The 9,497-nt window shown below is 44.0% G+C and overlaps 1 long non-coding RNA gene across 2 annotated transcripts; it reads right to left on the bottom strand.

Annotated features, from left to right (window-relative positions):
• Positions 1-790: 790 nt before the first annotated feature.
• Positions 791-9,496, bottom strand: LOC146195054 (uncharacterized). 2 transcript variants are annotated; one of them, XR_014705950.1, is made up of 4 exons: positions 9,373-9,496; positions 4,637-4,704; positions 3,780-3,808; positions 791-1,058 (listed from the first exon to the last, which is right to left on the bottom strand). It is a non-coding gene; the product is annotated as an uncharacterized LOC146195054 (long non-coding RNA). The 2 variants fall into 2 exon arrangements; XR_014705951.1 differs by having other exon boundaries at positions 791-1,083.
• Position 9,497: the final 1 nt, after the last annotated feature.

Here is a 9,497-nt window from a genome sequence, read left to right on the forward strand (position 1 = left end):
AGAGGAAGAGTCATTGGACATGAGGATAGGAACAATCGCGATACGTTCATTTCGACATAGTTAATGTGGCCTACCGAGATCTATATTGCCGTGACCTGAGTAAATGGAACACAGTGCAACTTCCTTCACTTCGGTTACAACCTTTCCAAGAGCACTCACTGTCATTTCCCTTCCAAACATCACATTGCTAAGATGTTTTCGGACACAAAAGAACAAGCACTCACTGTTTGACACTCTGCTGCCTTTCCGCTGCAACATGCTTCATGTCAGAAATTTATGCTCATACTGTAACATATCTTGGATATTTATGTGTAATTTCTTTCCATGTACATTTTTTCCAAACTGTCAAACATAATTTACATACTTATTAACCTTTGAGGTACATTGAGATCTTTATGCTGATAGCCTATTAGCCGTGCATCGGGCAACTTTCCGCTGCTTCGTCTAGAAGCGACTTCGCTCAGCGGCCACTAAAACACTCATGGAGTTTAGTGAAAATCGAAAGTACGCGCCCCTGTTTTGCAGGTATATGATTCAATGGACTGCGAAGGAGCGCGATAATTGTTTAGGTTGTCCAAACCTCCAGGGTAAAGATATTTTCACATTTCAGCTATTATGGGCCCCGACGAAGCACCGGCATGTCGGATACCCTTGGCATTTCCACATAGCTAATTTTGTTATCACGTTGAGTGCCTCGTGTTGGAGGCCCGTTAAGATCTTAGCACTATTATTTTGATAAAGTGGGCTCTTGTAGCACTTAAGGTCCAGAAAGAGGCGCTCATAGTCATAGTTATATGTTCAAATGCATTTTATTGTCGTCGTCAAAGCAATTCTAATTGAAGATGCATAAGCGATACAAACTGAAATATTCCGCCGTATTAATTGTTAGATTATAAACCTGGAATAACAACTCCAAAGATCTGCTAGTGCCAGGACTCCTTGTCTTTTCAGTTACGTAGCACTCGACGGGCCTTGAAGCTGCCGGCTGCTTTATCGATCGGGCGGTACTCCTGGACTACCGCATCTTCGGAGCTGCCAACCACGTCGAACTTCTGGTCCTGCATTAAGAACGTGCGTCCACATCCAACGGACGGTGTGCTATGTGTAACTAGTAAAGCAAGTGTGAGCTCAATGTTGTGTTTTGTATCGATGAAACACTTTGCGCTGTTTCAAGAACAGCTTGTACTTTGGATTTCTGGCTTGTGTAAGTCGCACCTCATTTCTCACTTTGAAAAGTGCTTATCTATTCCTCTGTATTTGTTTGCGCAATTTGGGGATGATGAGCAATTTTGAGGCGTTGGCACAGCTGAGCATCGCCTCACTCAAATTGGAATGTTCGCGCTTTCCCACAATACGTCGTCACCAGTTATAGCTCTTCATGATATCGTTTTCGATAGTAGTACCAGGTTATCATTACATAGTCAGTTCTAATGCGCCTTAAAATTATTACTTTTCGGTCAATGTCGCAGCAGCGGCCCAAATATTTAACAGAGCCGCTAGCAGCGCGCCATATTTCATAATATCTCCACCCTAGCGAAGCTTGCTGACGTCTCATCATTGTGAATTTTGATAATACCACTACTTTACATGTTGTCATAGAAATACACAATATGGCTTCTTTTCAGTTTTATGCCTTGCTCGCGCAATGCCAGTTGTGTCTGTTATATTCTCCCGTCAATAAACAAAACAGTAAACACTATTTTCGCTCCTTTCGGTCTCTTCAGCATAGTTTGATGTATGAAGTAATGCGAAAGCCCTGAGGGTACAATAAATTAATGAATGAAAATGTGACGTCCCGAGCAGCCTAACCCCATCAGCCAAGCAGTAGTACAGGGCTTGTCTTTTATGCCACACGACCACCTTTAACTTGAAGTGACAGCGTAGAGATACTGGTCTTTTTTATGTGTTTCAAACCCATCTAAACAAGGCACCACTCTCGGGTTCACGTCCTGAAGGTTTTTTTTTTTTTTTTTGCTTAGCTCACGTTACAAGTAAAATATTCGGACTCTATTAGCGCCTATAAAGCTTCAAATCCGCAACTGTACGCGTAGGCAACGATGAATCCCAGTCACACTGCTCGAAACGAACCAAGTAACTTAGCAAATTAGAGTCAATGGCCGCCGCCACTTGCAAAAAGTAACCAAAAGGAATAGCTTATAAATTGGTTTTATGTTTGCTCAATAAAATCGAACGAACGTATTACCGGTGTGAGTACAACACATAGCTTATGCCTAAAGGCTAAGATCATTTAAATTCATATCCTTATTTACTTTCATGGAACGGGGAAACTAAGAAATAAGGCTGGCTTCTCTGACAAAGGCCTCAGCACGCATGTACATTTGGCAGGATAGTGGCAAAAGAAAAGAATTGCAATTGCACACATCAGTTTCAAAAGGATACCAAAAAGAACGCATATCTGGTTTACAGCACAAGAATAAACCAAAGCAGCAAAAAATTTACAACAATCGCTTGTTGTCATAGTTCACAGACCATATAGATCACGCAAAAAGTAATCAAAGTAATCGCGAGACAAGAAAACGAAATTCGCACACCACGCTCGAAAACCTTAAGGAAATCGCGTGTGAAAGTTTATGAAAATTAAGATTACTACTTTGTATATTCATTCGTATATTTACCCGCCGCGGTGACTCAGTGGTAATATCATGCTGCTGCAAAACTCATCGACATAGGGTCAAGTACCGACAGCGGCGGACACTTTTTGGTGGCAGCGAAAAGCAAGACTTCTGTGTGGTGTGCGATCTCAGAGCAGGTTACAGAACACCGGCGATCAATACTTTGTGTCCTTAGTTCAACGTGTTTACAGCTGTCTACGGCAATGTAGGGCATTGTGTGGAACAGTGCTGCACATAACTAAGGTATCGTTACGGAGGACTACTGCCTGTGTAAAAACCATTTCCTGATTGCTACTGATCAGTGAGCCTTGAACTGCGGCGAACCACGAGGACAAGCTTCACGCTGCTTTACACGCCTGCTAAATAGGCGTGCGGGCTGTTACTGAAACCAGGGCTCACATTTGAGCCTCCAGATCGTAAGACAATTCTTAAAGAGTATTAAACTCTTACCTAAACCGATAACCGAAGCCAGACGTTTCTTGGGAGTGTCCAACCTGAAGCATGTACACCACATGTACTGGGGCGCAATGATTAAATTATGACGACGTCTGACAGCTAAGTGCTCGAAAACCGCTCTGACGTAAAATAATATCGATGCTTCCTCACTTTTCGTTCTGTTTTGCACACATAGTTCTACTCGCTCAAATCATTAGTTATAAAGTGGGCTTCTTTTTCGCACTCATAAAACTAGTTCTTAAAGAGATATATTTGCGCAATTATGTCCAAGCTTTCTGTTTGTACTGTGGGTATGGCTAGTTTACAAATATATTTTAAAGCAATAACAAAAGAATATACAGAAGCGGAGTTGTAAGCGACAATCACGGGAACAGAACTGCCGGGTGGTAGCTGGCGAAGGACATTGCCGAGAACTGATTCTTCTATGGTTTCTACGACTTAGCGGCATCACAGAAGCTGCTAACTTGGGTTTATCAATTGTGGTTGGAAGGTGGAACAAGAATTAAACTGAAAGTGCTATTGGATGCCGAGTCAGACATGCTTAACATTGGCCATGGATGCATGTTCGTAGGCTTTGACTAGAGCGGAGATTGATACGTCGGGTGACAGCCTACGGTTTCGGGTGATAACTTTAAAGGCCGAGCTTTAACGTCCCCCATAATTTTTCAGACATGTATAGGCATCACGCACCTGTACACCTTCATCCGCAGCCATAGCCCCTGGAACACAAGAAAAAGATCAGATAAAATTCAGAGCACATTACTGGCCTATCCGGCATAACTTCACTCACGCTGCAGTGTAATTAACTTTTACAGTGAAGTTCACAGTAATGTTTTATAATATCAAGTGATGTCCTGACGCAGACAATAAAGCAGTGATTTTCATCCGTTTGCTCTTATTCGCCTTTGTATTTGTCTCCAGGGGAAAGATGACGTTTTTGGGACCACGACACAAGTCTGAATAAATTCCTAGCGTACTGCATTCTAAATTCTCATTACTTCAATAATAACCATTAACTCAACAATTTTCTTCTAGCTGTATTACCTTTTCAAGCCTCATAGGATTACGTTCTACGTGACACTATAAAAATATACGGACGAAGCGTAAAGCTGGTGCCTAATGTATTCAAGTCTGTCATTTCTATTGTGAAATCTCTGAGTTCGTACTCATTTCAAATCCAGGTGCCACTGCGTTTGTATATGTCATTGTTCCGAATTTCTGGTACAGGGCTAGATTGTACGACCACCATAACTATTAACCAGAGGCGCGCCTCACGGAAGCAAGATTACTAGCTGTTATTCGAACTTCACGGTGCACCCAGACCACCAATATACCATAATGGGCCGCTGGCAGGAATTAGCAAGCAGGCGTTTATTGTAAGAATGACAGCATTTCAGCATATGTATGCATTTTACTCATTCAGACGAAATCGTTAGTGTTAGTTTCCGGAAGAAGTAAGTTATCGAACGCATAACTTTAAAAGTCGTTTTGAAACTCCTGTCGCCGATGTGTGCATATAAATATAGGATAAAGTTTAGCTTACTCACCGAGAAGCAATGCAGCCAAAATCAACAAACTGGCAAAAGTCACAGCTCTGGCCTCCATAAGGTCTCTCCTGAAAGGTATTACACAGAACCAAACAGAGGGCGACAGCTGTTTTTAATTTCTTCGAGGAAAAAATTCTGGAAAACAGACCTAAATACCTTTGTGTTAAACCGTTTCCCGCACAAGCACTTAAGTCTGAAAGAAACTTCCTCTCCCAACAGTGCGACGGTAATCTATCGTACAAGAATATCAGTGATTGCATGTGTCGCGTGCGTTTTTTCCTTCCTTTGTGCTTTACCTATATTAACGAAAGTGGACAAAGGCATAAATGCTTCACGGTGTTTACGACTGATGTAAATCTCCTCAGTTGTTAGTACGCTGGCTATGCATGGGAGCTGTGACAGCCTTCATCTTTGTTAACAGGTTTTGAGGCAAATTATAGGGGGTGAATGAAACGCAGCTCTAATATCGCAGAACACTTGGTATTTGTAATAAGCAAAAAACCACACTGAAACTAGATTACTTTTATATCCGACACCTTAACTGCGCCATCTATACGAGCTTAAAGTCGCCATGAGAGTTTGAAGAAGCAAAGAGGTGTGTTAGGGGAACGCTATGAGAAGCCTTCAGTAAAATACGGGAAGAATGACAAAGGATGAATAATGATCAGACAGTTAAACCAAACGGCTAGGCCTAAGAACTAACATGGTGGAGATTAAATTATTGTTCAACAGCCTCGGAAAGAAACAGCAGTTTTCTATAGGGAACCAAAGCTGGAGTTTGCTCCGCGACGCCAGCGCTCGGTTTCCAGCGGACCGGAGAGGAACTAAAAAGCCTACGCGCATCCGCGCCCGCGCTACAGTGCCCTAGTACCAGCGCTGCGCGCGGCTGTCTGCGGAGTCTGCGCAGCCCGCTCGCTCGGGAGCGCGTGCTACAGGCAGCCGCACGTGCACGCGGAGCGGGAGAAGGAGAGTGAGGACGAGGGTGGATGGTCGTGCGTCTGTGCGCGCAAAGCCGGCGCTCTTTGCCAGTGGTGTTTCTTATTTTTGCTTTTTTCTGTGCCCCGGCTGACATAGAGGCTGGCTGGAGGCACGCTTTTTATCGGTGCTTTCGAAAGTGAGAAATTATGATTAATTGATCGCCGCGGACATTGTTTTCAAAGAACGCTTGCTGGCAGGCTCAGACAAAAAAAAAAGAACATGAACGCGAATTCGGTACTCGAAGGTAGAGGCAAGCGACAGGTATTTTGAAGGACTTGAGGCGGCACCTCTTGATGTCTCTTCCATGTTGTTCAGAGAATGAAGGGTCCAGCCTTCTCGTTGAGAACTGATACGCCTGTACACAGCGACGAGTGCTCCGGACGCTGGTTGGGGAGCTTCCTTTCCATTTGTGACTGCTCACTTGAAAGGGACCTATTTAAATATTTGGGGACAGATGTTTTAGGCGATGCCACCGGCGCCGTGGTGCCTGCTTTCGGCGCGTTTAGGACGCGTTCCTTACAAAAGCACAAAGCATGCCGCCTTAACCTTTGGTTCCTGCTGGCAGCGGTCAGGGGGAGTTCGCTGCTGTGGCGCTGCCATCCGAAATCAATGACTTGTCCACCTTTAACGATGAGAGGTTTCTTAACGACCTGGATCACTGACGAGAAGCCGAGGCATGCCATTTTTTCGGCAGTTTCCTCTCTCCGCGAGACGAAGGGCGAGGAAATGCCTGAAGACTTTTCATGCAGGCGGGGACATCTCTCCAAGTAAACCTTTGTCTTCTTATTTCCACAGCTAAGCTGTGCAATCTCTAGTTCAGTTATCTCCTCTAGCGAATGCGCAGTTTTGAGCTCCCGAAGCAGGATCGCGTATGAGGATAGAACGATTAACGTATGTGTTTTCCCTTCATAAGCGCCGAGTAATAGCATTAATGACATATATCTGTTTCTTGAGGCCGACTTGGTTCCGCGATGGCTGCTGCGGCACCGCCATTTACAAAAAAAAAATGTGTGAGATACGAGCAGTACGAGATATCTAAAAAAAACCGACAACCATCGTTTCAACACGAAAGAGAGAAAAACACTTTCACGAGTTTTGCGAAAAAGCGCGCCGTCACTTTTTCATTCCAGTTTTTTTCTTCTTGCCCCCTTTGTTGGAGCGCGACGGCGGCCAGAATGCGGCCGGAGGAGGAGAGAAACAACCGAGCGCGCGCGCGCAAACACGTGCTGGAAAGCAGCACGGAGCAGACGACAGCATGCTTTTCTATGCGGAGGAGAGCAGACGACGCGGCCGCACTGCGCGGAGGTTTTGACGGGGTCTCCATGGAGGGCGCTGACGCACAGAGCGGCGCAGCGCCCCCTGGCCCAGGTTTTCTCCCCTATTGGTAGCAAGGTACATAAAATAATTAAGAATTACGTCGAGTTACGACATGTAGCAGCTGCAGATCTGGACAAGAAAGGGAATGTAACGAGAATATTGAGAAGGAACATATCGACATACAGCGTACTAGCAAGTACTTGCAGGTCACGGCTATAAGCACAGAGTAACTATATCTTACCGGTACTTACCTATGGTGTCGAAACGGGGATGCTAACGAATAGGCCCTACATGAGTATAACGCACACAGCTATGGAACGAAAAATTGTACGTGCATCCTTAAGACAGAAGAAGCGGGCAAAGTGAGTCGGAGAAATAATTGGAGTTAATGACATTCGATTCGAAATCCAGATGAAGGAATTACAATGAGCAGGAATGTAACGCAAAGAGATGAATTGCGACGGTCGCTAAGGGTAATAAATGGGAAGGCATGTTTAGTAGTTGCGGAAAAAAATATAGCTCAACGCATGATATTAGGAACCTTCGGGAAATGAAGTGGTTGCATCTTGCACAGGAATGGTTAAATTGAAGCCATGTGGAATACGCCTCTGCCCTTAACTAAATGTTGTTTTGGTGGTGATGAAGAGAAGTATTACTGACCATTTTATATCGTGCAGCATACGGGTGAGATGAAAAACACCAGGCTTCAAAATTACGGGGAAGCCAAAAACACGTGTTATTCGGCGTTGCCATGAGCGCTGCATTTTGCATTATAGCGAACCAACTCGCCTGAGTAGCAGCCACCATGAGCACGTGGCCGACTGCTGTATTTCCTCTCTGGCCAATCTCAGCCACTTAGGCATGTGTTGGTTTAGGAAAGCGTGATGTCACAGTCAGAAAGCTATGATGAAATGGAGTGCTCAGTTACGGTCGCATTTCCGGTTGATAAACTTGGCATCGAGGAACAGTGGGGAGTGCGTGAATGTTTAAGGAAAGTGCAAGATGCGTAAAATATTCTAGACACAATGTCTGTTATTCTGCAATATATATCGGCGTTTATCATTTCTGTCCGGTAGCAAGGTTTTTCATAGATCCGAACAAGCATTCTAATAGATTTTCTGGTTTCGTTATTTCCACGCCACGCAACCTCAGTGGTTATGCACGGGGCCTCACCTTTCCCCCTCCCCCGTCCATATCTTAAGCACAAATCAATGAATACAATTCGGCCAGTGGTACTACACGTACAGCCGAAAAAGAAATAAACACAAAAAAAAATTAAGGAATATTTTCGCACAAAATTGATTAACTATAAACCTAATGCAGTTCACAATTGAAGAGCGCAATGTAAATATTCTGTCAGACACATAACATCGCGAGAGTATGAGAGATGATAAAAATAAAACACAATAACAAACATTCTTTCCTGCAACGTTTCTACTGTAACATATCACGCACATGATAACAAAGGGGGGGGGGGGGGGGGGGATAATGAAGCGGCAGGGACGTCATTGTGCGAGCAAATACTGCTAGAAAGAAAGAATTTTTGCATCTTTTTATGAAACCACATGCCCCTGGTTCAAATCAATATTTCTATCTGATCTATTCAATATTTTGACTATATTAAAACGTAAAGTTGGACTTCCATAGTTGGTTCATATTGGAGATTGTCTAAGTCTTCAATTTCTCTTGCATATTGAAATAAGTTGCACGGGAGTGTTTTCTAAAATCTGTATTTGTGTATCAACAGGAGAAACTTCGAATAGGACGGCTGATCGCCCCAGGGCACGTCACATTTAATGAAAAGCGGTTTGGCGCTAACTTTTCTCATGTGTCGATGACAGGTTTTGTAAACACGTAATATTCTTTTTTGAAGAATCAGTAGCTTATGATAATTTGGGTTTGTTGTTATTCCCCATATTAGGATACCGTAGCACAACATGGAGTAGAATCAAGAAACTGGATCCAAGAAACATGATCTGCCCCGTGGATGCTGTGAACAACGAATACGTCGAACAAGATTACAGAGGCCCTGGAAAACTGGTGATGGGAAGCTATTGGGAGCTCGTTCATGCGCTTTACATATTCGAATTCGTGCGCAGCTGCTTCCACGGTTCAAAGGAATGAATCGTAATGATACAGCGGTAGCGTGAAGTGTGCCTCCTGTACTGCGGCAGAATTTCAAACATGCTTTGCTTAGTTTCGCTGACTGTCCGCGTTTTTTTTTTCATATTGACTTGTTGAATGTCATATCGGGGCGTGGGGTGCAACCTACCTAACCTAAATTAACCATGAGAGGCGAGAAAAAGAATGCCTTAATTTTCGCTTGATGCTGAAAAGTGAGCAAGTTTAGCGAGACCATTTGCAAGGTACGAACCTGCACCGCTGAAAAATAGTTAGATATAAGAAAGACGTCTATAGCGTTGCTTAAAGAAAATGCTTACCGGCTCTTAAATGGGTATCGGAGATTGTTTGGACACGCCCGTAGTGACGCAGGTGCACGGCGACTCTGCGTTGTATAACACGGACCTCGATGCCATAATGCCGTCACAGCGACCGCCAAGGTATC

This window comes from Amblyomma maculatum, chromosome 3, assembly GCF_055883805.1.
Source record: "Amblyomma maculatum isolate TAMU_Amacu chromosome 3, ASM5588380v1, whole genome shotgun sequence".
Classification (NCBI taxonomy): domain Eukaryota; kingdom Metazoa; phylum Arthropoda; class Arachnida; order Ixodida; family Ixodidae; genus Amblyomma; species Amblyomma maculatum.